General features: G+C 43.4%; 1 protein-coding gene across 1 annotated transcript in view; it reads left to right on the top strand.

The window, feature by feature from the left end:
• The window catches only part of LOC101114079 (phospholipid-transporting ATPase ABCA3-like), a 272,511-nt gene that overhangs the window by 96,197 nt on the left and 159,902 nt on the right, over nucleotides 1-16,412 (top strand). The gene's annotated exons all lie outside the window — the stretch shown is intronic.

Consider the following 16,412-nt stretch of genomic DNA (forward strand, 5'->3'; position numbering starts at 1 on the left):
AAAATTACAGGTTATAAGATTAACACAAAAAACTATTTCTATACGCCATAAGTGAACAACTTGAAAAGGAAAATATAGCATCAAAAGGATAAATTTAACCAAGAAAATGAAAGACTTGTACACACAAATGACAAAACATTCAGTTCAGTTCAGTTCAGTTCAGTTGCTCAGTCATGTCCAACTCCTTGCAACCCCATGGACTGCCACATGCCAGGCTTCCCTGTCCATCACCAACTCCCAGAGCTTGCTCAAACTCATGTCCATCGAGTCAGTGATGCCACCCAACCATATCATCCTCTATTGTCCCCTTCTCCTCCTGCCTTCAATCTTTACCAGCATCAGGGTCTTTTCCAATGAGTCAGTTTGCATCAGGTGGCCAAAGTATTGAAGCTTCAGCTTCAGCATCAGTCCTTCCAATGAATATTCAAGATTGATTTCCTTTTGGATTGACTGGTTTGATGCCTTTGCAGTCCAAGGGACTCTCAAGAGTCTTCTCCAGTACTACTCTGCACCTCAAAATATTACTGAAAGAAAAAAGTTAAGACCTAAGTTAATGGAAATATTTCATATGTTCATGTATCAGAACATTTAAAATTGTCAATATTACCAAAAGCAATCTAACAATTTAACAAGTCTTTATAAAAATTCCAACTGCCTTTTTTGCAGAATTGGAAAAACTGATCCTACAATTTATATGGAATTACAAAGGTCACCAAAAAAAATCTTTAAAAATAAGAATAAACTTGATGTCAAAATTCTAGATTATAAAACTCTGAAGCTACATAAATCACAAAAGTCAAAACAATGTGTTGCTGGCCAAAGGATAAACAAATAGACCAATGAAATAAAATTGAGAGACCAGAAATAAACTCATACATCTATGACCAATTTAGTTATTTTTTCAATTCTAAAGACTTGATTTATTTCTAGATTTTCTTTGAGACATTGACATTAATTTAGTGAATCCCTTAAAGTTTCTGTTTTGTCATACAAATACAATTTTGCTAAAAGGAGCATATTCTTTTTTTCTGGGTTTATTGGGATATACCTGACATATAACATTGTGTAAGTTTAAGATATACATGTTGATTTGATATACTTTTATATTGCAAAATCATTACCACTGTAGCATTAGCTAACACCTCCATCACATGTTATAATTACCTTTTATGAGCTGGGAACATTTAAGATCTACTATATAGCAGCTTTCAAGTATGTAATACAGTATTGTTAACCATATTCACAATTCTGTGCATTAGACCCCAGAATTTATTCACCTTCTGACTTGAAGTTTGCATCCTTTGACATCTCCCCCTCTTTCCTATAGCAGAATTTACAAGGTCTCCTTTGTCCTTAAGGTGTGCCACCTTGGAGAAAGGGTGTTGCTGGCAAACAGTTGTTCCCAGTACCCACTCTAATGTCTCCAGACTTGTTTTCTGCTCAACTGGAGTACTGGAACTTCTCCTTTGGAAACTTAAGCTTTCATAAAGGCTCTCTCTTCTGTGGGTGACTGCCTAAGTCAGGATTTTCTAGATGCTACCAGACGCCAGCCAATAGGGGTTGAAGGAGTTTTCACCACCAGTCTTGAGATCTGACTCAATACTGACTCAAATCTGACTGCCTTCTACCTGATATCCAGGTGGGTAAGACTCTTCCCATATCCCTTGGCATATGGTGCTGGATGCCATAGCTCCCACAGAGGCATGCTTTTTCCCCCGTCTTAAAGTTTTTAATTTGTATTGGGGTATAACCGATGAACAGTGTTGTGATAGTTTCAGGTGAACTGTGAAGGGACTCAGCCATCCATACACATTTCCATTCACCCCAAACTCGCCTCCCAACCAGGCTACCATACCATATTGAGCAGAGTTACATTGGCTATAGGGTAGGTCCTTGTTGGTTATCCACTTTAAATATAGCAGTATGTACAGGCAACCGTTAAGTTCATTCTCTAAGTCTATGAGTCCACAGATGGATTTTGTTCATGAATAAATGCCAATCTTGTGATTGTGGAGTATGTGTGTCCTCAGTCATGTCTGACTGTTTGTGATGCCATGGACTGTAGCCCACCAGGCTCCTCTGTCCATGGGATTTTCCAGGAAAGAATATAGGAGTGAGTTGCCCTTTCCTACTCCAGGGGATCTTCCCAACTCAGGGATCAAACCTGTGTCTCTTGTGTCTCCTTCACTAGCAAGCGGACTCTTTACCACTGCACCACCTGGGAAGCCCTATTGTTGAGTAGGAGGATAAAAATGAGAGATATCTTATGTCACTATGATGCTGACATCATTCCACCTATCCTTTTTTAAAGGCTGGATAATATTCTATTGTGTGTATATACCACATTTTCTTTATCTACTCATATGTAGGTGGATATTTAGGTTGTTCTGAATCTTGGCTATTATACATAGTACTGCAATGAATATAGCAGTGAAATATCTAATCTAAGAATCTTTTCAATATTCTAATCTCAGTGCTTTTTGATAAATAGAAGTGAGACTGCTGGATCATATGGTAGTTCTATTATTAAATCTTTGAGGAATTTTCATATTATTTTCCACAGTGGCTACACCATATTACATTTTTACCAATAGTATACAATGGTTCAAATTACTCCATATCCTCGCCAACACTTGCTATACTTTGTTTCAACAATGGCCATCCTAACAGATGTGAGATGCTATCATATTGTGGTTTTGATTTACAATTCCCTAATGATTAGTGATGCTGAGAATCTTTTCATATACTGTTGGCCATTTACATATCTTCTTTGAAGAAACGTCTGTTCACTTACTTTGACTATTTTTTAAAATGATGATGCTGTTAAAGTGCTGCACTCAATATGCCAGCAAATTTGGAAAACTCAGCAGTGCCCACAGGACTGGAAAATGTCAGTTTTCATTCCAGTCTCAAAGAAAGGCAATGCCAAAGAATGTTAAAAGTAAAGAAAGTGAAAGAAGTGAAGTCGCTCAGTCGTGTCCGACTCTTTGTGACCCAGTGGACTGTAGCTTACCAGGCTCCTCAATCCATGGGATTTTCCAGGCAAGGGTACTGGAGTGGGTTGCCACTTCCTTCTCCAGGGGATCTTTATGACCCAGGGATCAAACCCAGGTCTCCCACATTGCAGGCAGACACTTTACCATCTGAGCCTCTAGGGAAGCCACAAGAGTGTTCAAACTATCACAGCTGCACTCATCTCACATGCTAGCAAAGTAGTGCTCAAAATTCTCCAAGCCAGGCTTCAACAGTACATGAACTGTGAACTTCCATATGTTTGAGCTGGATTTAGAAAAGGCAGAGGAACCAGAAATCAAATTGCCAACATCTGCTGGATCATATAAAAAGCAAGAGAACTCCAGTAAAACATCTGCTTCTGCTTCATTGAGTACACTAAAGCCACTGGCATTCCACAACAAACTGTGGAAAATTCTTAAAGAGATGGGACTACCAGACCACCTTACCTGCCTCCTGAGAAACCTGTACCCAGGTCAAGAAGCAACAGTTCAAACTGGACATGGACTGGTTCCAAAATGGGAAAGGAGTACATCATGACTGTATATTGACACCCTGCTTATTTAACTTACATGTAGAGTACATCATCATCGGAGAAGGCGATGGCACCCCACTCCAGTACTCTTGCTTGGAAAATCTCATGGACGGAGGAGCCTGTTAGGCTCCTTCACTGAGCGACTTCACTTTCAGTTTTCACTTTCATGTACTGGAGAAAGAAATGGCGACCCACTCCAGTATTCTTGCCTGGAGAATCCCAGGGACAGGGGAGCCTGGTGGGCTGCCGTCTATGGGGTCGCACAGAGTCAGACACGACTGAAGTGACTTAGCAGCAGCAGCAGCAGAGTACATCATGAGAAATGCTGGGCTGGATGAAGCACAAACTGAAATCAAGATTGCCAGGAGAAATATCAATAACCTCAGATATGCAGATGACACCACCCTTTTGGCAGAAAGAGAAGAGGAATTAAAGAGCCGCTCGATGAAGGTGAAAGAGGAGAGTGAATAAAACTGGCTTAAAACTCAACATTCAAATAACTAAGGTTGTTACAGAAACTGTGGCAAAGGAAAGAGACAAGTGGCACTCAAAGATGGAGAACAGCAGGGTTTTTTCAGCACCAGTGCTGGCTCTGCGGAGTTGCCTCTGAAGGCTGAGCACCCAGGCTTTGTTCTGGGTATCTTTTATACACCATAAGCTTCCCACTCAAACAGCTCAGATCCCTCCCCTCCCCAGGTAGTCCAAGTTTCCACGGATATAACAAGCAAGCTGTTAACACAAAATAATGGAAGGGAAAGCAAAAGGTTGTTACTTTAATTGGCAGCTTTATCTAGCTCCCATCTCATCCCCATCTCTTGATGTTTAGGGTGCATCTGCAGCCATCTGAGAACATCATCTTCTGGCACTTGCTGGTATCCCTTGAAAAGCAACAACTAGGTGGCCATCCTCCGTTCGACAACTGTCTCTATGAAACCTGTTACAACCCTGATTAGGAGGGGTATGAAGCAGGGAATAAGCAGACATCCAGCGAGCATGACTACGATCATCCCAATCATTTTTTTAAACCAACCTAGCCAAGAGAACCATCGTAGCCAAGAGAACCATCCTAGCCAAGAGAACCATCCTAAAAGAGGCCGTTCACTGTGAGAGCTCTAATTTTTCCCTTCCAGTAATTTTCCCTTCCCATGGACAGGGAGGCCTGGCGTGCTGTGGTTCATGGGGTCAGAAAGAGTCGGACACGACTGAGCGACTGAACTGAACTGAGTGCATAGGGAAGCTGAACTATAACATGCAGCCAGTTGGTATACAGAGTAAGTGAATCCTCGGACCCGTTTCCTTTATTGGTAGAAAGATTCCATACATTCAGAACAATCATCCTGGCTCTAAGATGAGGAGGGGATTTTACAACTTAACAGAGCTATAAGACAAAAATATGCTGTTTTCATATTTAAGCTGATCGTAGTAGGAGGAGATTCCAAAAAACGAGAACTATAAAGAAGTAGGCGAAGCAGAGGGAAAGTTTTAGGATACAAGTCCACTCTTGGGGAAAAACAGAGTAAAGCCCAATTCTGAATAAGATGAATAGGGGGAGTCCCAGTCCAATTAATAACCAATATGGCCTTTTGTCCATCCTGTTGGTTCCTCAAGCTTCAGCCTTGCGTTGACTGACCAGCTTCTGATGTGGCCAGAGTAGGGCTTCAGGATGGTGGTTTCCTTCTTTGCAAGGTCAGCCACAGGGATTGCTCTGGACTGAGGGCCATTTGCCAATTCTATCAGCTATCAGACGAACTTTCAGGTTTGACTCTGGAGTAATGGATCCAAGTTGTCTGTGCCTGCCACCTTGAAAGCAGTGGGAGTAGTTAAGATTACAGAATAGGGCCCTTTCCACATGGGTTTTAAAGGCTCTTTTTTCCAATCCTTTACCCATTCTTGATCCCCTGGTTGGTGGGGATGTACTGTTATACCTAAGGATATGGGTATTCTATCAATTGTCCATTCATGTATTTGAGAGATTGGGTGTCCTAACCCTTGTAGCTGCCTATATAAGTCCAAGTTCCCCAGTTCTCTGGTGTACCCCCTTAAGTTGACTAGCGAGAGTGGTCATCCATACAGGATTTCAAATGGTGAAAACCCTATCCCTGCCCGGGCTGAACACCTCACCTTTAAGAGGGCCACAGGTAACATGTCTACTGTAAGCTGGTCAACATGTCAACATGTAAGCTGGTCTCCTGGCAATTTTGCTAGGGTTTGTTTGAGAGTTCGATTCATGCTTTCCACTTTCCCTGAGCTCTGGGGACGGTAGGCAGTATGCAATTTCCACTGGATTTTCAAAGGCTTTGCCACCTGTTGTACTGTCTCAGCTACAAATGCCAGTCCATTGTCCGACCCTGTGGTCAGAGAGGTTCCATACCTGAGGACAATGTCTTTCAGGAATGCCTTGGATACTTCTCTTGCTTTTTCATTTCGGGTAGGAAAAGCTTTCCCACCCAGCCTGAAAAGGTGCAGATAAAAACTAAAAAGTACCTAAATCCTCCACTTGGGGTGATTTCAGTGAAATCTACTTCCATATCCTCAAAGGGGGATAGTCCACAATGTTGTGTCCCTGCTGGCCTACTAGGCCCCTGGCAGGCATTACTTTGTAAACAGGTTACACATTTCTGGGAGACAGAAGAACAGAGTGTGGAGAGGCAAGCAATGAGATAGTAGCAGCCTAGCAAAGTCTCTAAGGTGGTCTTGCCCATATGAGTCAGTTTATGTTGCTGGTGGACCAGCTTGTAGGCTAGCTATTCTGGAGCATAGACTTGGTGGTCCTGTGTGACCGACCATTCCATCTTGGCCTTGGTTCCCGCTTCCTTTTTTATCCATTTTTCCTCCTCAGGAGAGTACCTAGGGGCAACTCATATCTTCGGGGCTAGCAGGACTTTTGGTTTGTCTGGCAGCTGTCCCCAGGCCGCCTCCTTGGTGGCTGCATCAGCGTGGCAGTTCCCTTTGGCCACCAGGTCACCTCCCTTCTGGTGGTCTTTGCAGTGGACAACTGCCACTTCTTTTGGTTCCCATACTACTTCCAGAAGTTTCAGGGTTTTTGGTTTGGTTTTTAATGCCTTTTCCTTCTGCTGTAAGGAGTCCTCTTTCCTTGTATAAGGCTCCGTGGACACGTAGAGTAACAAAAGCATACCACAAGTCAGTATAGATATTGACTCACTGGTCTCTCCTGAGTTCCAGTGCCCTGCTGCTGCTGCTGCTGCTGCTGCTGCTGCTGCTGCTAAGTTGCTTCAGTCGTGTCCGATTCTGTGTGACCCCATAGACGGAAGCCCACCAGGCTCCCCCATCCCTGGGATTCTCCAGGCAAGAACACTGGAGTGGGTTGCAGTGAAAAGTGAAAGTGAAGCCGCTCAGTCGTGTCCGACCTTTAGCGACCCCATGGACTGCAGCCTACCAGGCTCCTCCGTCCATGGGATTTTCCAGGCAAGAGTACTGGAGAGGGCTGCCACTGCCGTCTCCTCCAGTGCCCTGATTAATGCCCATAACTCCACTCTCTGCACTGACCATCCTTGAGGAAGCACCTCTGCTTCTGCCACTTCAGAATCATACACCACAGCATACCCAGCCATCTTCTTCCCATTTTCCATGAAGCTGCTACCATCAGTATATAGGACCAGGTCTGTGTTGTTGAGTCGCTTGTCAGTCAGGTCTCAGTTCAGTCACTCAGTCATGTCTGACTCTTTGCGACCCCATGAATCGCAGCACACCAGGCCTCCCTGTCCATCTCCAACTCCCAGAGTTCACTCAGACTCACATCCATCGAGTCAGTGATGCCATCCAGCCATCTCATCCTCTGTCGACCCCTTCTCCTCCTGCCCCAGGCCTGATCTAGTAAAAAATGCTTCATCTAGTATTTCCAAGCAGTCTTGGCCCAAGGGCCCTGCTTCATCTGGTAGGAACGTAGCTGTATTTAGAGTCCGTACAACTTCCAGTTTTACCCATGAATTTTCACATAGTAACCCTTGATATTGAGTCATCTGTGCATGCATGAGCCAATGGTGGCCTCAGCTATGTCCATCAGGATTACAGCTGAGTGCGGGACCTTAACATTCAGGTTTTGCCCCAACGTTAATCTGTCAACCTCCCTCACTAGCAAGGTAGTAGCTGCTTGTGCTTGGAGGCAGAGTGGCCATCCGGCCACAAACGAATTGATCTGTTTAGACAAGTAGGCCACCAGCCTTTGCCAAGGTCCGAATTCTTGGGTCAAGACTCCCAAGGCCATTTGTTCTTGTCATGAACAGAGATTGAACTCTCTGGTTACATCAGGAAGCTTTAGGGCTGGGACCTCAGAGATTTTTGCCTTAACTGTTTGATATGCTGCCTCTTGGCCTGGTCCCATTCAAGGGAAGCCTTTTCCTCCCCTTTCAGAGCCTGATATAGGCACCTAGCCAGGTCTGAAAATCCAGGAATCCATATCCTGCAGAATCCTGCTGCTCCCAGGAACTCACGGACCTTCTGGCGAGTGGTAGGGGTAGGGATGGAGCAAACTGCTTCTTTCCTTTCAGTTTTGAGCATTTGCCGGCCTCGCATAATGTTGAAACCTAGATATTTGACTTGTCTTTTACAGATTTTTGCCTTTTTATTTGATACCTGGTACCCAGCTTCCATTAACAAGGAGAGGGGGGCCTTTGTTCCTTCTAAGCATCAAGCCTGAATTGTGCTGGCCAGTAGAAGGTCATCGACATATTGCAGCAGGTCACTGTGTAATTTATCCAAGTCGGCGGCCAAAGCTCCACTGAAGAGAGTAGAGGGGTTCTTGAGCCCCTGAGGGAAGCCTTGTCCAAGTGAGCTGTTCCTTGTTTCCTGTGTGTGGTTTTTTCCCATTCAAAGGCAAATAGTGGTTGGCTGACAGGTGCAACTCAGAGGCAGAAGGCATCTTTCAAGTCCGCGCAAGTAAATCATTCGGCTGTGGAAGGGATCAGTCCTAGCAGAGTGTATGGATTAGACACTGCCAGGTGCAGACTAGTTGTTGCCTTGTTTACCGCTGTTAAGTCCTAAACCAGATGGCAGTCATGCATCCCTGTCTTCTTCACGGGTAGTAATGGGGTGTTCCAGGGTGACTGGCATTTCATCTGAAGTCTGTGTTGGAGTAGTCTGTCTCAATGAGCCTGGATTCCCAATCAGGCCTCCCAGGGCATTGGATACTGTCACAGTTTTACAGGCTGAGCTCCCAGTTTCAGATAAATCAGGATGGGAGCATAGTGTTTTGCCAGACCTAGAGGATTTTTCTTGGCCCAAACTAGTGGGTACTCAGTCTCTAATTCAGGAGGAATGGTCCTTTCTCCTGGAGGGGAAGAATATAGGTGCTGTTCTTCTCTCCTTACAGCGAGAGTCATAATCAAGGAGGAGGGCAGTCCTACTAGCTTTAGCTGTCAACAGAAAAGGAAATCTGGGCCTCCATCTTAGCAAGCAGGTCTCTTCCCATCAAGGGAACAGGGCAGTTGGGCAGGTAGAGGAATTCATGCACTACCTCACGGTCGCCCAGTCGGCATTGTCAAGGACTGCAAAACAGCCTGTGGGTCTGGGCACCTGTGGCCCCGATGATGGTAGTTTCTTTTCCCAGGAAGGGGCCTATCTACTGGGTGACACTGAATGCTCAGTGCCTGTATCCACCATAAAGTCCATTGGATGGCCCCCTACTTTAATTCTGATCATGGGCTCTTGGGGGCCCAGTTGAAGAGAGCCCAGTCCCCCGTACTTGGATTCTGCTCCAGCTAGCCCAATCAGATTAGTGCTGGGTGGCTCAGGTTGATATCGGCTTGGGGGGGCAGCAGCTTTGGTTTTCTTTTCAGGGCAACTGGGGCACTCATTTTTCCAGTGTCCCTTTTCCTTGGAATAGGCACACTGATCTCGGCTGAGAGGAACTCTCCTTTTCGGATCTGGACCCCTTGCCTTATGGGGTGGTCCGGCCAGGGGGTGCAGTCTTTGACAGCGCACCTGCCAAGAATGTGGCTTCTTGCTTCATCTTCTTTTCTGCTTCTCAGCATGCTGTTTGGTCACAATTGACAAAAGACTTTGATGGCTATTTCTAGCAGTTCTGTGGCATTTTTACCTGCAAACCCTTCTAACTCTAATTTTTTTTTCAGATGTCTGACTGGGCCTGTCCCACAAAGACTGCATTTATCATCCACTGATTTTCAGGGGCTTCAGGAACAAAGGGGTGAAGACCCAAAAGGCCTCACACAACCTTTCATAGAAAGTGACTGGGCTTTCATCTGGCTTTTGCAGCACCTCAGTGATCGTAGCCATGTAAATAGGCTTCTTGCTGCTAAGCTGCTAAGTCGCTTCAGTCGTGTCCGACTCTGTGCGACCTCATAGACGACAGCCCACCAGGCTCCACCGTCCCTGGGATTCTCCAGGCAAGAACACTGAAGTGGGTTGCCATTCCCTTCTCCAGTGCATGAAAGTGAAAAGTGAAAGTGAAGTCGCTCAGTCATGTCTGACCCTCAGCGACCTCATGGACTGCAGCCTTCCAGGCTCCTCCATCCATGGGATTTTCCAGGCAAGAGTACTGGAGTGGGGTGCCATCCGTCTTAGCCCAAGCTTTTACCCTCTGTAGGAAGACCTGTTGATACCTCTCCAACTGGTTTCTTACCCTCTCAGTGTTGGGGTACCAGTGAGGCTCTTCCTTCAAGAAGTTCTCCAGAGCCCAGTTGTCCATGTCTAACTGACCCCCTGGGGCATTGGCCTGGAGCCATTTTCTGACTCGTTGGTGCTCTCTGTATTGAATAGAGTGAAAAGAAGCTGCTGGCAGTCTACACAGGTTGGGCAGTGGATCTGGAAGATGGATTCTAAGAGATCAACCATCGCTTGGGGCTTTTCAGAGTACAAGGGAGTGTGATGTTTCCATTTAAGGAGATCAGTCGTGGAAAAAGGCTGGTATTAAAAAAATGGCTCCTCCCTCTTGTAGGGCCCATCAGCAGCAAAGTGCTACAGCCCTTAATTCTCTCATAAGGACATTTGTAGCACTGCTGAGGTAGACTGGAGGCATCTACCCATTGGTTTTGGGGTGGCATGCTGTGGGGACACAATAGCTTCAGGAGCATCAGGAGGAAGAGGTAAAACGGAAGGCAGTGGACTGTCTGGTAAATGTAGATCTGCTGCTCTCGGCAAGGGAGCCATGAGGATTTAAGGTGGGGGCATTGGAGGCATTTCTTCAGCCTCACCCTAGAGGATAGGTGGTTCCTTCTTGGTGCAAGGTCCTTTGCTTTGGTTGAGCTACTAGGACCTTACACTGTCTCTAACCTGTCGCATAGAATTGAACCCAAAGGAGCCTTAACTGGGCAATATCTCAACATTGATTGATATATGGGAATTGGTGCAGGCGGCCAGGGTCTCCCATTATGACTATGTACTGCTCAGACTATGGGCACATCTAAGATCCTTCCTGAGGGCCATACAACCCCGAAGGAGGCCCACTTCAGGGTACAAAGAGTGTGCAGTTTTTCAGGACCCAATTTTACACCATAATCCCCAGAGAAAAGGGAAAGTGAAGGTCACTCCGTTGTGTCCAACTCTCTGTGACCCTATGGACTATAGAGTCCGTGGAATTCTCCAGGCCAGAATACTGGAGTCAATAGCCTTTCCCTTCTCCAGGAGATCTTCCCAACCCAGGGATCGAAGCCAGGTCTCCCACATTGCAGGTGGATTCTTTACCAGCTGAGCCACAAGGGAACTCCAAGAATACTGGAGTGGGTGGCCTATCCCTTCTCCAGCAGATCTGCCCTACCCAGGAATTAAACAGGGGTCTCCTGCATTGCAGGTGGATTCTTTACCAGCTGAGCTACAAGGGAAGCCCCAACAATCCTTTCTTAAAATTCTTCACCATATACTCTAAAAGACAGTGGGTTTAGAAGTCAAGTTGCCCATTATGTGAAAGTTCCCACCCTGAGGCAATGTTGCACAACAAAACAAAGGGAGACACTCACTTTCGCACACCTGGCTGCTCCCCTTACAAAGATTTAGGCACCTCTTAGCACTGGGAGGTCGGTATAAACACCAGACCTGAACCAGCCTCACAGGGAGGGATTAAATCCCCCAGAGGCTGGCACTGCCCTGAGCCATATGAGGTCACCATGGAAGCACGGGTTAGGATCCACTCAGGCTCCGTAGTTGGAGGATGGTGGAAAGCTGGCTTTCAGCTCATTCACTCTCCACCCCCCACACACACACACCAGAATTGACAGACCACCCAAAGGAACAAACCTTATTCTGAGTGACTCTCCTGTCACTGGGAGGTGATCAGGCCCCCCTTCCACCATACGGTGAGTCCTGACTCTGTCAGATATCCCCGGGACACTCACTCGTCTGACGTGCTGTCCTGGAACCCACTTCTACTCTCCTGAGTCAGTTCAGGAAGAGGCAAGGGCCGAGGCTGGCGCATCTCAAGTGAGTTGGGATCTGGCAAACGGCCTGGGCAGCATCTATTCATCTGTCACCATGCAGCAGCTCCAGCTTTCTCCAGTTCCCCGACAATGGTAGTGCAAGGGGCCAACTCAGTTGTCAGCTTCCCGGCCCTTGAGACAAGTGGCACTCAAAGATGCAGAGCAGCAAGGTTTATTCAGCACTGGTGCAGGCTCAGTGGAGTCACCTCCAGAAGCTGAGTGCCCTGGCTTTGTTCTGAGTATCTTTTATACAGGGTAAATTTCCCTCTCAAATAGCTCAGATCCCTCTCCTCCCCAGGTAGCCCAAGTTCCCATGGATGTAAACAGCAGGCAAAATCACAGAAGTGGAAGCAGTGATTGATGAGCAGCAGCTGTTAACACAAACTAACAGAAGGGAAAGCAAAAGGTTGTTACTATAATTGTGACTTTGATCTCGCTCCCATTTCAAGATCATGGCACCCAGTCCCATCACTTCATGGCAAATAGATGGGGAAACAATGGAAACAGTGGCAGACTTTATTTTGTTGGGCTCCAAAATCACTGCAGATGGTAACTACAACCATGAAATTAAAGACGCTTGCTTCTTGGGAGAAAAACTATGACAAACCTAGACAGCATTTTAAAAAGCAGAGATATAACTTTGCCAACAAAGGTTTGTATAGTCAAAACTATGGTTTTTCCAGTAGTCATGTATAGATGTGAGAGTTGGACCATGAAGAAGACTGAGTGTGGAAAAATTGATGCTTTGAACTGTGGTGTTTGAGAACTCTTGAGAGTCCCTTGGACTGCAAAGAGATCCAACTAGTCAATCCTAAAGAAAATCAGTCCTGAATATTCATTGGAAGGATTGATGCTGAAGCTGAAATTCCAACACTTTGGCCACCTGATGTGAAGAACTAACTCAATGAAAAAGACCCTGATGCTGGGAAAGATTGAAAGCGAGAGAAGAAGGGGATGACAGAGGATGAGATGGTTGGATAGCATCACTGACTTGATGGACATGAGTTTGAGCAAGGTCTGGGAGTTGGTGATGGACAAGGAAGCCTGGTGTGCTGCAGTCCATGGTGTCCTAGAGAGTCAGACACGACTGAGCGACTGAACTGAACTGATTGTGTAACATGGCAGTTTGTGTTCTGCTTTTTAGAGCATAATTTCACGTTAAAATTCTCTAATATCGCTATAGTCCATGTACTTGTCTTTTCCAAGGTGACATGGTATTTCTAATTGTTATATAATGTTCCTTTTAATAGCCATATGGTAATATGCTGTAATTAACTTGGTCCTTTTCTTTTCTTTTTTTGAGTCTTCAGTTAAATAGCCCTATTTAGGTGTCTTTGAATATAATTTTCCATTTTGGAGCACATAGTTTTAATCATCCAAATAGATGAAGAAAATCATTGAGCATCCATTTATGATATAGACTCAACAAAGTGGGTAAGAGGGAAATGACCTCAACATAATAAAGTCCACATATTGCACGCCTACAAGTCATCTCATCATCACCAGAGAAAAGCTGAATGTTTTTCCTTTAATGTCAGGAACAAGACAAGGATACCCACTTTGCCACTCTTATTCAGCACAATACTGGAAGTGTTACCTACAGCAGTTAGGCAAGAAAAAGAAATTTAAAAGCATCCAAATCATTAAAGAAAATTTGTCGCTATTTGCAGACAACATGGTTATATATGTGAAACTCTAAAGACACCTCAAGAAATGACTAGTACTGATAAAAAAAAAGTTAAGTTTTAAGATACAAAATCAATGTATGAAAATCTTCTCTGGAACTTCCCTGGTGGTCCAGTGGCTAAGATCCACACTCCCGATGCAAGGGGCCTGGATTTGATCCCTGGCTGGTGAACTAGAGCCCACATGCTGCAACTAAGAATTTGCATGCAGCAATGAAGACCTGGCACAGTCAAATAGTTTTTTAAAATCTGTTCTGTTTCTATACACTAATAACAGACTATGAGAAAGGGAAATGTAGAAAAAAAGACAATTACGTCAAAAAGAATAAAATACTTTTGGAATACATTTAACAAAGAAGTTAGAACACATGTACAATGAAAAGTATAAGACATGATTAAAACAGATTGAAGAAGACACAAATAAATGAAAGATATTTCATGCTCATGGATTGGAAGAATTAATACCATTAAAATGACCATATTAACGAAAGCAATCTACAGATTAACTGCAACTTTATCAAAACTCCAGTGACACTTTTAACAGCGACAAAACAATCTTAAAAATTGTATGGAACCACAAAAGATCGCAAATATCTAAAGAAGTCTTGAGAAAGAACAAAGCTGGAGACATCAAGCTTCCTAATTTCAAACCATATTACAAAAATATAGTCATCAAATCAGGATGGTATTGGCATAAAAATGGACATATAAATCAATGGAACAGAATAGGGAGCCCATAAATAAGCCCACATTTATATGGCCAGCTAATTATTTATGACAAAGGAGCCAACAATAAACTAAGGAGAAAGCACAATGTCTTCAATAAATCGTGTTGGAAAAGCTGGACAGCCACATGCAAGGGAATGAAAAAACCACTATTTTACATCATACACTAAAATCAACTCAAAATCATTAAAGACATGAACATAAGACCTGAAACCATAAAACTCCCAGAAGATAGAAGAGGCAGCAAGTTCCTTGACATTAGACTTGGCTATAATTTTTCTATTTGACTCCAAAAGCAAAGGCAACAAAATCAAAAATAAGTGTATCTATGTCAAACTAAAAAACTTTCACATAGTAAAGTGAAAAGGAACCTACCAAATGAGAACATTTGCAAAATGTATTTCTGACAAAGTTAATATCCAAAATATGTAAAGAATTCCTTAGCAAATAGAATTTGCTAAGGAATTCCATTAGCAAAAAAAAAAAAAAAAGCAATTAAAAATGGACAGAGGATCTAAAGAGACATTTTTTCATAAAGACATACAGATGGCCAACAGGGACATGAAAATATGCTCAACATCACTTGTCATCAGGGAGATGCAAACCAAAACCACAACGACATCACTTTACATCTGTTAGAATGGCTATTATTAAAAATACAAGAAATAACAAGTATTGCCAGAGATGTGGAGAAAAAGGAACCTTCAGGGTGGAAATGTAAATTACTGTAGCCACTATGGAAAATAGTATGGAGGATCCTCATAAAATAAAAACAGAACAACCATATCACTCAGCCATTCCAATTTTCATATATGTCTGAAGGAAATGAAAACACTAACTCAGAAAGATGCACACCCCCCACATCAACGTTTGTTGTAGCATTATTTACAATAGCCAAGACATAGATGAAAAACCTACATATTCTTTGATGGATGATTAGATAAGAAAAATGTGGAGTTGATCTTCCTACCAACTTGGATAATTCATCTTGGAATTATCATATGAATGCAAAACTTCTGTCTTATTTAAGCTTTTTTTATGTCTCAGTTGCTTAATCATGTCTGACTCTTTGTGACCCCATGGACTATAGCACACCAGGCTCCTCTGCCCATAGAATTTTCCAGGCAAGAATGCTGGAGTGGTGTGCCATTTCCTACTCCATAGGATCTTCCTGAGCCAGGCATCAAACCCATGTCTCTTATGTCTCCTGCATTAGCAGGCAGATTCTTTACCACTAGTGCCACCTGGGAAGCCTTTAAAATTCTTTGCAGCCTCTTTTATAAACCAAGTTAGCCTTTACCCTAATTTACTGTCTGGTCCTCTGACTAGCAGCATCACCAGCATCACCTGGGAATGTGTTCAGAGTGCAAATAGATGAATGAAGTAGTATATTATACAACAAAATATTATTCAGATATAAAAAAGAAAAAAATCTGACCATTTGTGATAGCACGGATGGACCTCAAGGGCATTATACTAAGCATAATAAATGAGATAAAGACAAATGCTACGTAGTCTCACTTTTATGTGGAATCTTAAAAAAATAAAACAACTTAAGCCACTCATAAATACAGAAAACATATTGGTAGTTCTCGGAGACAGGAGATGGGGACTAGGCTGAACAGATGAAAGGGGACAAAAGTACAAACTTCCAGTTATAACATGAACATGTCATGGGATTGTAATGTATAGCATGATGACTACAGTTACTGTACTATAAATTTGAAGGTTGCTAAGAGAGTAAACGTTAAAGTTCTAACAATAAGAAAAAATTGTAACTGTATGGTGCTGAATGTTAACTGTAATTAACTCTAGTTTTTGTCTTCATCATTTCACACTATATACAAATGTCAAATCAGGTTGTACACTTGAAATTACTATGTTATATGTCAATATCTCAATAAAAGAATATATTCTTAAATAGGATAAATGATTCAAGTGTTTTAAATGGTTTTATAGTTTCTTTATTTACATATTATCAAATAATTTCCCACAAGACCTGAACTGATTGTTATTAATATTTAAATTTCTTCAGGACAAAAGTTACATATTCCAGATCTTATGTTT

Source organism: Ovis aries, chromosome 24 (genome assembly GCF_016772045.2).
Source record: "Ovis aries strain OAR_USU_Benz2616 breed Rambouillet chromosome 24, ARS-UI_Ramb_v3.0, whole genome shotgun sequence".
NCBI lineage: Eukaryota > Metazoa > Chordata > Mammalia > Artiodactyla > Bovidae > Ovis > Ovis aries.